We start from the raw sequence: 11,640 nt of genomic DNA, 5'->3' as shown, positions 1-11,640 counted from the left end.
GTAAAATTCCAGAGTCAAGAGTCTAGGGATTCCTTAGGCAACTATCTGAAAGCTATCTTCCTGATACAGAAAACAAAGGCATTTACCCCAACCCTTCTTAGCCTAAGTGTCTCCAGTGGCCAAAGTACAGCCTACTATTACCTCACAATTCCACTCTCTGGCAAAAGCTTAAATCTCCTAGAAGTATCCCATTAACTTCACAAATCTCTCACATACCAGAAGCCACATCAGCCTTTAAAAACCAAAAGGGCAGAGGGAAAAAATCTCACAGAAATCTTATAAGGATGCTGAGGTGTTACAGGCGTGTTCTCACAGATGAGACCTTTGATAAATCGAGCATGAGTCTCCAAGAGAGAAGAGAGTCAAGAAGTCAACCTCTTCCTCCTCTCAGATTTATGAATCTTCCAGCCAGAGGCAAAAGCATCACTCCATCAAGATCAAAGCTCCAAGAAGTGAGAAGAAAAGCAAGAAGAACAGAGATTCCCCCGGGATGGAAGTATGTCTGTTTTATGTAACATACATGGTCTGTGTTCTAGAAAGCACTTGCGTAGGAAACCCATTTAATAGTCCCCATAAAATAAATACTTCCTTTGCATTAAGAATACAAAAGGACGGATGTACTCCTTGCTTGGAATGTATAAAGCAAAGGTTAAAAGTTCCATCATGTTTTCTGCTCATGGAAAATAACTTTTGAGTCTTCAGCCCAGAGTCCAGATATTTTCTTGGAAGAATCAAACATGGAGGCTGAGAGTATTTGCAAAATTCAGCTGCCACAAGCTGTTTTGTCAAGACACTTATTCTGTAAGGGTGATTTTGGTCATTGAAGACAAAGTAGGTTCCAAAGACTGACTTAAAAGATAATAACTACACCAGGGAGCCTTAATGGTTTGCAGGGCTCGGTGATATGAGTTCTTAGCAGACTCTCTGCCGAAATCCCACATGATTCACAGACCTACTGATACTCCCTCTTTACGTTTGCTATTTGGTACGATGGTCATTGACCAAAAGCTATTAGGCAATGATGTGATCGTGGACAAAGAACAAAGGCTGGGAGAAACCAACTTCTCAGTTCTGAGAAAAGAAACACCAAAAAGGAAATGAAAATATCAAAGGGCCGCGTGTCCCATGATGCATGTTTCAGCCAAAGGCAGACGTGGGCGAAAGTTCCTCAGCCTTGTCTGAATAGCACCTCATTCCTCCACGTCTGCAGAATTGGAAGGCTGAATGAGGACAAAAAAGGAGCATCGGGATCCAGGAGATCCAGCACTGAATTGAAATAGGAGCCCAAGGGCATTATTTCTGATCTGCATCCACTCCTTCTCTTGCTCATCTGTAAAATGGGAACAACTCTATTTGGGTTGCCAAAATCTCTTCTTTATTCCACTAGTCATCTGTTTCATTCAATTACTTTAATGTATAAAACACTGCATATGAAGGTGAAACCACCATGGACCCTGCCCACGAGGAGTGCCCAGTCAGGAGAGGAGACACATACATGCGAAATAACATTAACAGAGGTAAGCATCATATTAAATAACCAACCAGAGGAAACTGTAGCCCCCACTGCCAAAAATCTAGTCCCCAACTTGTAGCTTTTTGCCTCACATAAACATAGGTTATTACGCCATTTCTTTTCCATACTAACCCCATTCATGGTGCCATCTTCTTTTCTTCTTTTTGCTTTTTGCCTAATTGTCCCATTTCATTCCAAGCTTATTCTCTCTAGAAATATTGTCTAATCTTTATAAATCCTTTCTTGAAAAAATAAGATTGCACTACTCAGCCACAAAAAAGAATGAAATATGTCATTTTCAGCAACATGGATAGACCTAGAGAGTGTCTTATTAAGTGAAGTAAGTCAGACAGAGAAAGACAAATACATGATATCACCTATATGTGGAATCTAAAACATGACACAAACGACATATGAATAAAACAAAAAGGCTTATGGTTATAGAGAACAGACTTGTGATTGCCGAGGGGAAAGAGGTGGGAGAGAGCAGGATTGGGAGCTTGGGATTGACCGATGCAAACTATTATATATAGAATGGATAAACGACAGGGTCCTACAGTCTAGCACAGGGAACTATATCTTGTAATAAACAATATACTGTAATAAACAATAATGGAAAATAATATGAAAAAGAGTATATACATGTGCATGGTGGTGAAGTAAGTCAGACAGAGAAGACAAATACACGATATCACTTATATGTGGAATCTAAAACATGACACAAACAACATGTCTATGAAACAAAAAGGCTTAGTCACTAAGCCTTAGTGGTTTAGTCACTAAGTTGTGTCTGACTCTTGTGACTCCATGGACTGTAGCCTGCCAGCCTCCTCTGTCCATGGGATTCTCCAGGCAAGAACACTGAAGTGGGTTGCCATTTTATATATATATATAACTGAATCACTTTGCTGTACACCAGAAACTAACACATTATAAATCAACTATTAATACAAATTTTTAAAAAGAAGATTGTATATAAAGGGATATATGGGTGCCTCAGAGAAGTCTTCATGAACACATGGCTGGCTTCAGGTGACTAATGTCCAGACGGGAAGTACAAATTGTTAACTGTTATACAACATAAAGTATGTATGTTCTTGGTGATGAGGACGACAGTTGGGTTTTTTTGTTTGTTTGTTTGTTTTGACTTTCAAGTCCCTTTACTTTATAGGGCTTCCCAGGTGGTGCTAGTGGTAAAGAACTAAACTGCCAATACAGCAGATGTAAGAGACTCAGGTTTGATCCCTGGGTGGGGAAGATTCCCTGGAGGAGGGCATGGCAACCCACAACCCACTCCAGTATTCTTGCCTGGAGAATCCCATGGACAGAGGAACCTGACAGGCTACAGTCCATAGGGTCACAAAGAGCCGGACACGACTGAAGCAACTTAGCACACACATACCCTTCACTTTTCAGGATGAGAGTTATCTTAATGCTATCGGTATCAACATGGAATGGAGATTTACATAAATCTTTTCCCACAAAAGATCTAGCAGTGGCTGTAAGCCACCAGACAGTAGAACCATCTGCACATGGTCAGGGCCCAGTAAACGGATACCATTCCCTGGGTCTCTGGCTCAGCCCTAGCCCAGAGCCCAGGCTCTCCTTGCAGCTGCCCTAAAGGCTCAGCAGGTGAACTTGCTTCACCAGAAACCTGTGTCCACTCAGGACAGAATTCCAATCCTGACCCAGGCTCTGGTTGCCTTCTGTTCTAAGACAAGGGCCTGCCAGAAAATTCTCCTTGGGCAAGAGCCTGGAACACATGCCTCTTGACCTCTCAGGGGCAAGGCAACCTCATGCTGGTCCCTGAGCCTAGAATCTCGTCCAGCTTGCTCTGACTATTGGAAGAAAGTGAAAGTGAAAGTCACTCAGTCATGTCTGACTCTTTGCAACCCCACGGTCTACACTGCCCATGGAATTCTCCAGGCCGGAATACTGGAAGTGGGTAGCCTTTCCCTTCTCCAGGGGATCTTCAAAACCCACGGATCGAACCCAGGTCTCCCACGTTGCAGGCGGATTCTTTACTAGCTGAGCCACAAGGGAAGCCCAAGAATACTGGAGTGGGTAGCCTATCCCTTCTCCAGGGGATCTTCCCAACCAAGGAATCAAACCGGGGTCTCCTACATTGCAGGCAGATTCTTGACCAACTGAGCTGTAAGGGAAGCCAGCTTCAAAGCCCAGTCTGAATGCTACATCCTCCATAGGCACCCTTCCCCAACCGTGACAGCACCAACTGCCGCCTGCTTCTTGCGCCCAGCCTGCGTCACGGAATCACTGGACTGTGTGCAGTCAGCGCTCTCTCTGACCAGCTCCTGGAGAAGAGATTGTTCAGAACCGTTTGACTCACCCCTGGGAATCCTTCCTCGGCAACTAGCATAGTGCCCAGAACTTGCTTGGTGAATTCTTATTAAATCATCTGTTTTCTTTTTGTTGTTGTTCCCAGATCTCCATTTCTTTCTTTTAAGTAATTGGAGACCAAATAACAGCGTGAGGGACCTCCTTGGTGTCCCAGTGGCTAAGAACCCACACTCTTACGGCAGGGGCCCAGGTTCAATCCCTGGTCGGGGAACTAGATCCTACCTGCCACAACTAAGAGTTTGGTGCCACAGCTGAACCCAGGCACAGTCAAGTAAATAAACAGACATAAAATAAGATAAGGAAAAACAAAATAAAATAGTCCTGTAGGACTTTAAAAATATATAACAGCACAAAAACTCTTCAAGGGAGAAATCCTCAGATGCTCTCTGTCAGGCCAAACAGCAGGAACATGTGTTGGTGTCAAACCGACGGTGAGAACACAATGGATGCATTTCATTTTTCACCGTGATGAGGAGGAAATAGCACAGTGTGGCACAAAACAGTGAGTTCAAATCCTGACTCTATGACTTAGAACTTGTGTGATGCTTTGTAAGTTTCTGAGCCTCTTTGATTCTGTGTTATCATCTGTAAAACTGAGACTGTGAATATTACTCAGCCATAAAAGGGAACACGTTTGAGTCAGTGCTCATGAGGTGGATGAACCTAGAGCCTATTATACAAGGAAGTCAGAAAGAGAAAAACAAATATGGCACAACGCATATACATGGAATCTGGACAGATGGTTCTGCTGAACCTATTTGCAGGGCAGCAACAGTGATGCAGGAATAATGAATAGACTTGTGGGCACAGTAGGGGAAGGAGAGGGTGGAATGAATGGAGAAAGTAGCACTGACACCCATACATTACCATGTGTAAAACAGATAGGGGCGTTGGCGAGGAGGAACTTGCTGTACCTTACAGGGAACTCAAACCTGGTGTTCTGTAACCACCTAGAGGGTTGGGAGGGAGTGGGAGGTGGGAGGGAGGTCCAAGAAGGAGGGGACATATGTATGCCTAGGGTGGATTCATGTGGATGTATAGCAGAAACCAACACAATATTGGAAAGCAGTTATCCTTCAATTAAAAATAAATTAATTTTCAGAAGAACCCCAAGACTGTGAAGGACCATAGAGGAGACCCAGTGAATGTGCGTTAGAGCACGCCAGGGCCCAGAGCACAGTAGTCACTCAATAGATGCACTTCCTTCCTTTCCCCAAATAAGGAAACCAAACTAATCCCGTCTTCCTGGGGGGCAGGGGGGGAGAACATATGAAAAGAGAATTGAGCAATGTCAGAAAGAGCAAGCACATTTGTGTAAAGACCCACTCCTGCTCATGTGGGTTTAACTGAATAATTCATGTTTGCACCCAAGGCAATTAAACAGCCAAGCCCCACAGACATCCATCTATGCTTTAGACATGGGAATTTATATTAAAATTTTAGTATGCTTGGGATACATAATTCTTGACCTAAATAAGATTGAACTAATGATGAAAGGCATACCATTTTTTTCAAGTCAAATTGTGAATACTTCTTAACAGAGTATTAGTGTATCATATATATATATATATATATATATATATATATATATATATATGACTTGAACCATCTGCTCTATTTAAAAAAAAAGACATAATGTAAAGAAGTCCAATCATAATTGGCAGTAAGAAAAATTGCATTCCTCCTGCCCTTTGCTCAGGCATGGAGCCATCAAAGTGTTATGCCATAAAATTTAATTTTTGAGTTTTGAATGATTTACAGTGGAGCAGGACTTATAAATCAGAACAGTAACTATTGCTATGAATAGAGATGTATGTTTTTCCAAAATGTCTAAATGAAATAACTTTGAATCACACTAAAAGGCCTGCACAGTTCTCCAAAGGCAGCCATAATTGAAGTTAATCATTCTTGTTTGCACAGAAGGAAACTTACTGACACCTAGGCACCTCCCCCTCCTTAAAATGAAGTGATCAAACAGTCATCAGCTCTTCTTATGAAAGCAGTTAATCACAGCAATATATCATATGTCAGTTTATAGCCTTGTCTGTTAAGTTTGTAAAGCCGTTCTAATGTCTCTGAATGTATCCTAAATCAGATGCAAACCTTAAAATAGGATACCCAGAGCATCATTATGTGAAAGTCTTATACATATGTGCTCACTGACAAAGAATCCCTCCCTTTCTTTCACATCCCAGTTTCTGATCTAGCAGCAAGTCCTCTATACCTTTCTACTTCTGTCCATCTTGCTATTCTGCACCCACCGGGATCACTCACACAGCCTCCTAATTTCCCGCCTGCCTCTAGCGTGGGGAGAGTGTAGGAGTGGGCTGACTAACATGTGAGCCGCAACATGGTATTCCTTTTCTTAAAATTCTCCAATGCCTTCCCATCACATTGAGCATAAAAGTCAGCCTTCTCGTAGTGCCGTATAGGGCTCCCAGGAGCCAGGTCCTGCCCATCCATGGCCCTCATTCAGTCTCCTCATTGATCTTCCTATTCCCTGAACATGCTACTTTGTACATATTCCATGATCTCAAACTTGTGAAAAAGTCTAGACCGGCGGATTGAAATGGATGGATTTCTATGCGTCGGGCTCACTCACTCAGTCGAGCCCGACTCTTTTGCGACCCCATGGACTGTAGCCCTCCAGGCTCCTCTGCTCATGGGATTTCCCAGGCAATCCACTGGAGTGGACTGCCATTTCCTTCTCCAGGAATCTTCCCGACCCAGGGATCAAACCTGCATGGTCTCATGCGTCCCCTGCATTGGCAGACTGGCTCTTAATACTGCATAACAAAAACACAAGCTGGGAAAAAACACCAACGTATTAATAGCCTTTATCTCTGATGGATGGGATTTTAGGTAATTTTATATTCTTCTGCATGCTTGGCTGTGAATTACAAACTATTAGAAATGAACATATTTTAGTTAGAAAGGAAAAAAGACATCAGGTATACTCTGCAATACCCCAGAGGGCCAAACAAGGACTCTGAGGTGCAAACCCACAAAAGATGCCAAGGTTCAGGTCTTTAATTTCCTGCAGAACAGGCAGAACAGAAGTCTTCATTCTAAATTTTATCACCCCCAGAAGTCTCTTCCAGTGACTGACCAATCAAAACATTTGTTGAACAGCTGTGCTCAGATCTCTCTCCCCACCCCCACCCCCAAAATGTGGATAAAGGAGGCTTGGAGCCAGCATGGACCACAGAGATAAAGGGCAGTTGCTGAAAACAGCAATCAGAATCAGGGATTCTGAAATCACATGCGTCCTTAAGTATCTGGTAGTATTAATAAATTCTTAACATTTTTTCATGTCTCCAGCTAGATTATAAGCTCTGTAGAGGCAGGGGCTGTGTCTGCCCATCTTGTTTGTTCAACAAACATTTGCCAAGTGCCTGCCTCACACAAGCACTGTTTGAAGTGTTGAGAACACAGCAGTGAAGGACAGAGGCTTGGTTCCTGGCCTCATGGGGTTGAATTCTAATGGGCAGAGAAAGAAAATAAACAAGTTACAAAGGATACTAGAGAGTGATGAATGATGCCAGAATAGAGAAATGAGGTGGAGGAAGATGGGCTGGCTTTTTTAGCCAGGATACCAGAGAGCACTTCTACTTCCCTGGTGGCTCAGATGGTAAAGTATCTGCCTGCCATGCGGGAGACCCAGGTTCAATCCCTGGGTCGGGAAGATTCCCTGGAGAAGGAAATGGCCACCCACTCCAGTACTCTTGCCTAGAAAATTCCATGGATGGAGGAGCCTGGTAGGCTACAGTCCATGAGGTTGCAAAGAGCTGGACATGACTGAGTGACTTCATTTTCTTTCTTTCTACACTAGAGCTGAGACAGGAAGACAAGGAAGGAGCCAGCCCCAGGCCATGGCCATGTAGGCAGGGGGGTACCTGGGCCAAGGCTCTGAGGCAGAAATGAGGTGTGTGAAGGACAGAAGCAGAACTAGCTTGGCTGGAGCTCAAGGAGGGAGAGAATGAGCACTGGTAGGAGATGAGACCAGATTATAAAAGGTCTTACCCATGATGATAAGGAGTCTCTTTTTTCTGAGTACAGTGAAAAGTCATTGGGAGAGTGGATTCACGGGAGTGAAGTGATCTGTTCTAGCTTTTTAAAAACCCACTCTTACTGCTTTGTAGGGAATGGACTGGTGGACACAGGGGGAAAAAAAAACACACAGAGGGTGATCGCTTATATGATAAGATTTTGAGATAGGACAGAGCCATGGAAAGGAGAGAAGGGAATGGTTTCCTGACTGAAGGTGAGGTTTACAGGATCAGTAATGGACTCAGATGTGGAGACACTGATTTTATTTATTTATTTGGCTGTGCTGGGTCTTCGTTGCTGGGCAAGCTTTCTCTAGATGCAGCCAGCAGGGGCTACTCTCTGGTTGCAGCGTGCAGGCTTCTCATTGTGGTGGCTTCTCTTGTTGGGAAGCAGAGGCTCTAGGCATGGGCTTCAATAGTTGCAGCATATGGGGGTCAGTCATTGTGGCTCACGGGCTTTGTGGTGCACGGGCCAAGCTGCTCCTCAACGTGTGGGATCTTCCTGGACCAGGGATCGAACCAGTGTCCTCTGCACTGCAGGTGGATTCTTAACCACTGACCACCAGGGAAGCCCAAGATGTGGACATGTGGAAAGTAAGAAACAATAGGAATTGAGGATGATTCCTGGGTTTATAGCTCATTCACGGGTGTGTCCGCGGCACCCAGATCTCATCCTGACACAATGAGTACTTGGTGATTGTTTGAATGGCTGGATGGACTGAAGGATGGATGGATGAATAAATGGACAGTCTGATTGTGAGGAGAGTCCAGAACAATCTATGTAGGAGGGGGAGGGAGGCAGCAGTTGTAATCCTCAATTCTTGAGGCCCCATCAGGCATTTTCTCAGGATCTCAACAGGGACAAGAGTGGGGAGAAGAAGACTTCAGAGCAGATAAGAGTTCAGTGATACTGTGAAGTCAGACAGGCTTGTATTTAAGACAGCTCCAGCTCCTGCTCACTGTGTGTCCTTCTACTTTGTGAGCCTCCCTGAGCTTCAGTTTCTTTATCTATAAAATGGGGATAACTATCAACCTCATGTCTTCCCTGATAGCTCAGTTTGTAAAGAATCTGCCTGCAATGCAGGAGACCCCGGTTCAATTCCTGGGTTGGGAAGATCCACTGGAGAAGGGAAAGACTACCCACTCCAGTATTCTGGCCTGGAGGATTCCATGGACTGTATAGTCCATGGGGTCACAAAGAGTCAGACACCTTCTGAGCAACTTTCACTTTCACTTTCATCAACCTCATGGCTTCTCAGGTGGTGCTAGCAGTGAAGAACACATCTGCCAGTGCAGGAGACATAAGAGATATGGGTTCAATCCCTGGGTCAGGAAGATCCCTTGGAGGAGGACATGGCAACCCGTCCCAGTATTCTTGCCTGGAGAATCCCATGAACAGAGGCGCCTGACAGGCTACGGTCCACGGGGTTGCAAAGAGTCAGACACATCTGAAGCATCTTAGCATACACGCACATCAATCTCATGGTCCTGCCTTTGCTGGGCACGCTCATGTGGCCACGGGCGAGCCACTTAAACACTTGGAGCCCCAGTTTCCTCATCTGTAGGATGGAACAAATAATTTCTACTACCTCTCTCACAAGATGGTTGGAAGGCTAAGCAAAAACAATAAAAAGCAGATGAGTAAATGAACGCCTGGTCACCTCTGGGACAACATGAGCAGGAGCACAGCTTCCCCACCAACATCAGAGTCAGGAAAGGGGAGAAGGGTTCCAAGCCAACCTCCAGCCTGGCCTGGAAGCTCAACCCCCTTCTCACCAATCCCACATGGCCATTACTTCTGACCTGAACGTCACGGTTCCAACAGGAGCAGGGTCGTGCCCCACAGACAACTGTCAAGATGTGAAGAGAGAAGGCTTTTAAAGAGCAGAAAGGGGAGTTTGGGGCACCTTGTGTGGTCTTCACTGCAGCTCGTAGGAAGAGCCCTGCATTGTGGGCGCTCTGGCACTAATTGAGGATGACGGGCTGGATAAATGTATTTATTGCTGCAAAACCCAGAGCTTTCTGGCTTGCGCCCCATCCGGCTCGAAATGCCCCACACCTGAGGCCCATTGGGCAGGCAGACGGCAGGGAAGGGAGGTACCAGAGAGCCCCAAGGGCCAGAGGACCAGATATAAATCCCATTCAGACTTCCTTTCCTAAACCCAGGAAATACCAGTCAATTTATATCTCATCATCTTAACCCTGCAGGTCTGGTTAATGGTTTGACCCATGTATTCTCTCCTTTTCCAAAATCTTGTCCCGTTCCCTCTTAACTTGATTTACTCTACTTACTCCAGCTGCTGACTTTGGCAAGTTTTCTAGCTCTCAACCGACCACTGCATGCGGGCATCCTCCTGAAGGGTTTCCACGGCAGCGAGGGTGCAATTGCTCTGGCTACAAGCTCAAGAAAGTGCCCACTCTCATAACCTAGACTGGAAAAACACCCTCCCCCCCCCCCCAGCCTCACCCCTTTTCACTTTCAACACCCAGGCACACTTTGGGGCACAGCATGAAAAGGCAGGCTAAAAGGGGCTTATATTTTTATACCATATTTGAGTTAGCTGTTTTATCTGGACGTGAACCTGAGCAGGGAGACGACGGGGAGAGAGAGGGGCTTTATGAACTCAAAACCAAAATAGACCATTTAAGCAGAGCTGAGTGAAGTCACAGAATATGCTGTGGAAAAGACTTTCAAGGCATTTTATAAATTTTGCACCCAAAAAACTGTCTCGGCCAGGTTGGACCCGCAGCTTTCAGATATTCAAATCCTCTATTTTTCCATGATTTTCCTTATGGTTTAGGGACTTAAGAAAACAATGAGAACGTGTCCCAAAAAGTTACATGAGCATGGCATGTAAGCTCACTTTCCTACAAATGAGCCACAAAAACTACAGGCTCTGTGAAGAGAGTGACTTTCTCAGAAGGCTCCTTCCTTCTTCCTAACCTTTTTTCTTTTTTCTCTTCTTTCTCTTCTCACTATTACCATTAACGCTAATTTACCATATCAACAGTGGGGACTTCCCTGATGGCTCAGTGAGTAAAAATTTGCCTGCAATACAGGAGACACAGGTTCAATCCCTGGGTCAGGAAGATCCCCTGGAGGAGGAAATGGCAACCCACTTCAGTATTCTTCCCTGGGAAATCCCATAGACAGAGGAGCCTGGTGGGTTACAGTCCATGGGGTCACAAAGAGTCGGGCACGACTGAGCACAGCACAGCGTCATCAGTGAGTTCTGACTCCTGGTTCCTGATTTTACTTGGGCTTCTAGAGAAGAGAGAGGCAGCATTGTTAATCTAGAAACCAAACTCAGCATCTTAAGTGGTTTTCCTGAGGAATCTACTCAACCCCAAAATGTCATGCATCTGACTGGCTTTCTGTGTCTATGCATTCTGTCTCCTCTCTCACATCCCCTTGATGGGGACACTGCCAACAGAGGACCCCGTGCCCACATATGTGTCCTCTCTCCAGGTCTTTGTTCCTTCCTGTAGATCACCCTGCTCTTTTTCAGCCTTTCAATCTCAATTTCTAAAGTCCTCCTCGGACCCCAGGCCTGGCTGAGTGCCACCTCCCCCATGAGTCTCCCATCTCCAGCTCCTCTGAACACTTCCTCTGCTTCCCTTCTATCAGATGCATTCTTACCATCTTGGCTAAGATTATTGGCTGGTCCCAGACGAACACCCTCATTCCTAGACTTGCTAGTTGTGTGATCATAGATTAAT

At 45.0% G+C, this 11,640-nt stretch overlaps 1 long non-coding RNA gene across 1 annotated transcript in view; it reads left to right on the top strand.

Annotated features, from left to right (window-relative positions):
* The first annotated feature begins 210 nt into the window (after positions 1–210).
* The window catches only part of LOC145505025 (uncharacterized), a 50,080-nt gene continuing 38,650 nt past the window's right edge, over positions 211–11,640 (top strand). The window contains exon 1 of the long non-coding RNA XR_014052719.1: positions 211–1,517. This is a non-coding gene — a long non-coding RNA (uncharacterized LOC145505025). The remainder of the gene's footprint in view (positions 1,518–11,640) is intronic.

Source organism: Giraffa tippelskirchi, chromosome 1, assembly GCF_054371585.1.
Source record: "Giraffa tippelskirchi isolate mGirTip1 chromosome 1, T2T-mGirTip1v1.2.pri, whole genome shotgun sequence".
Lineage (NCBI taxonomy): Eukaryota > Metazoa > Chordata > Mammalia > Artiodactyla > Giraffidae > Giraffa > Giraffa tippelskirchi.
The sequence above is the reverse complement of the archived record's forward strand: the minus strand, read 5'-3'. Positions and strand labels throughout refer to the sequence as shown.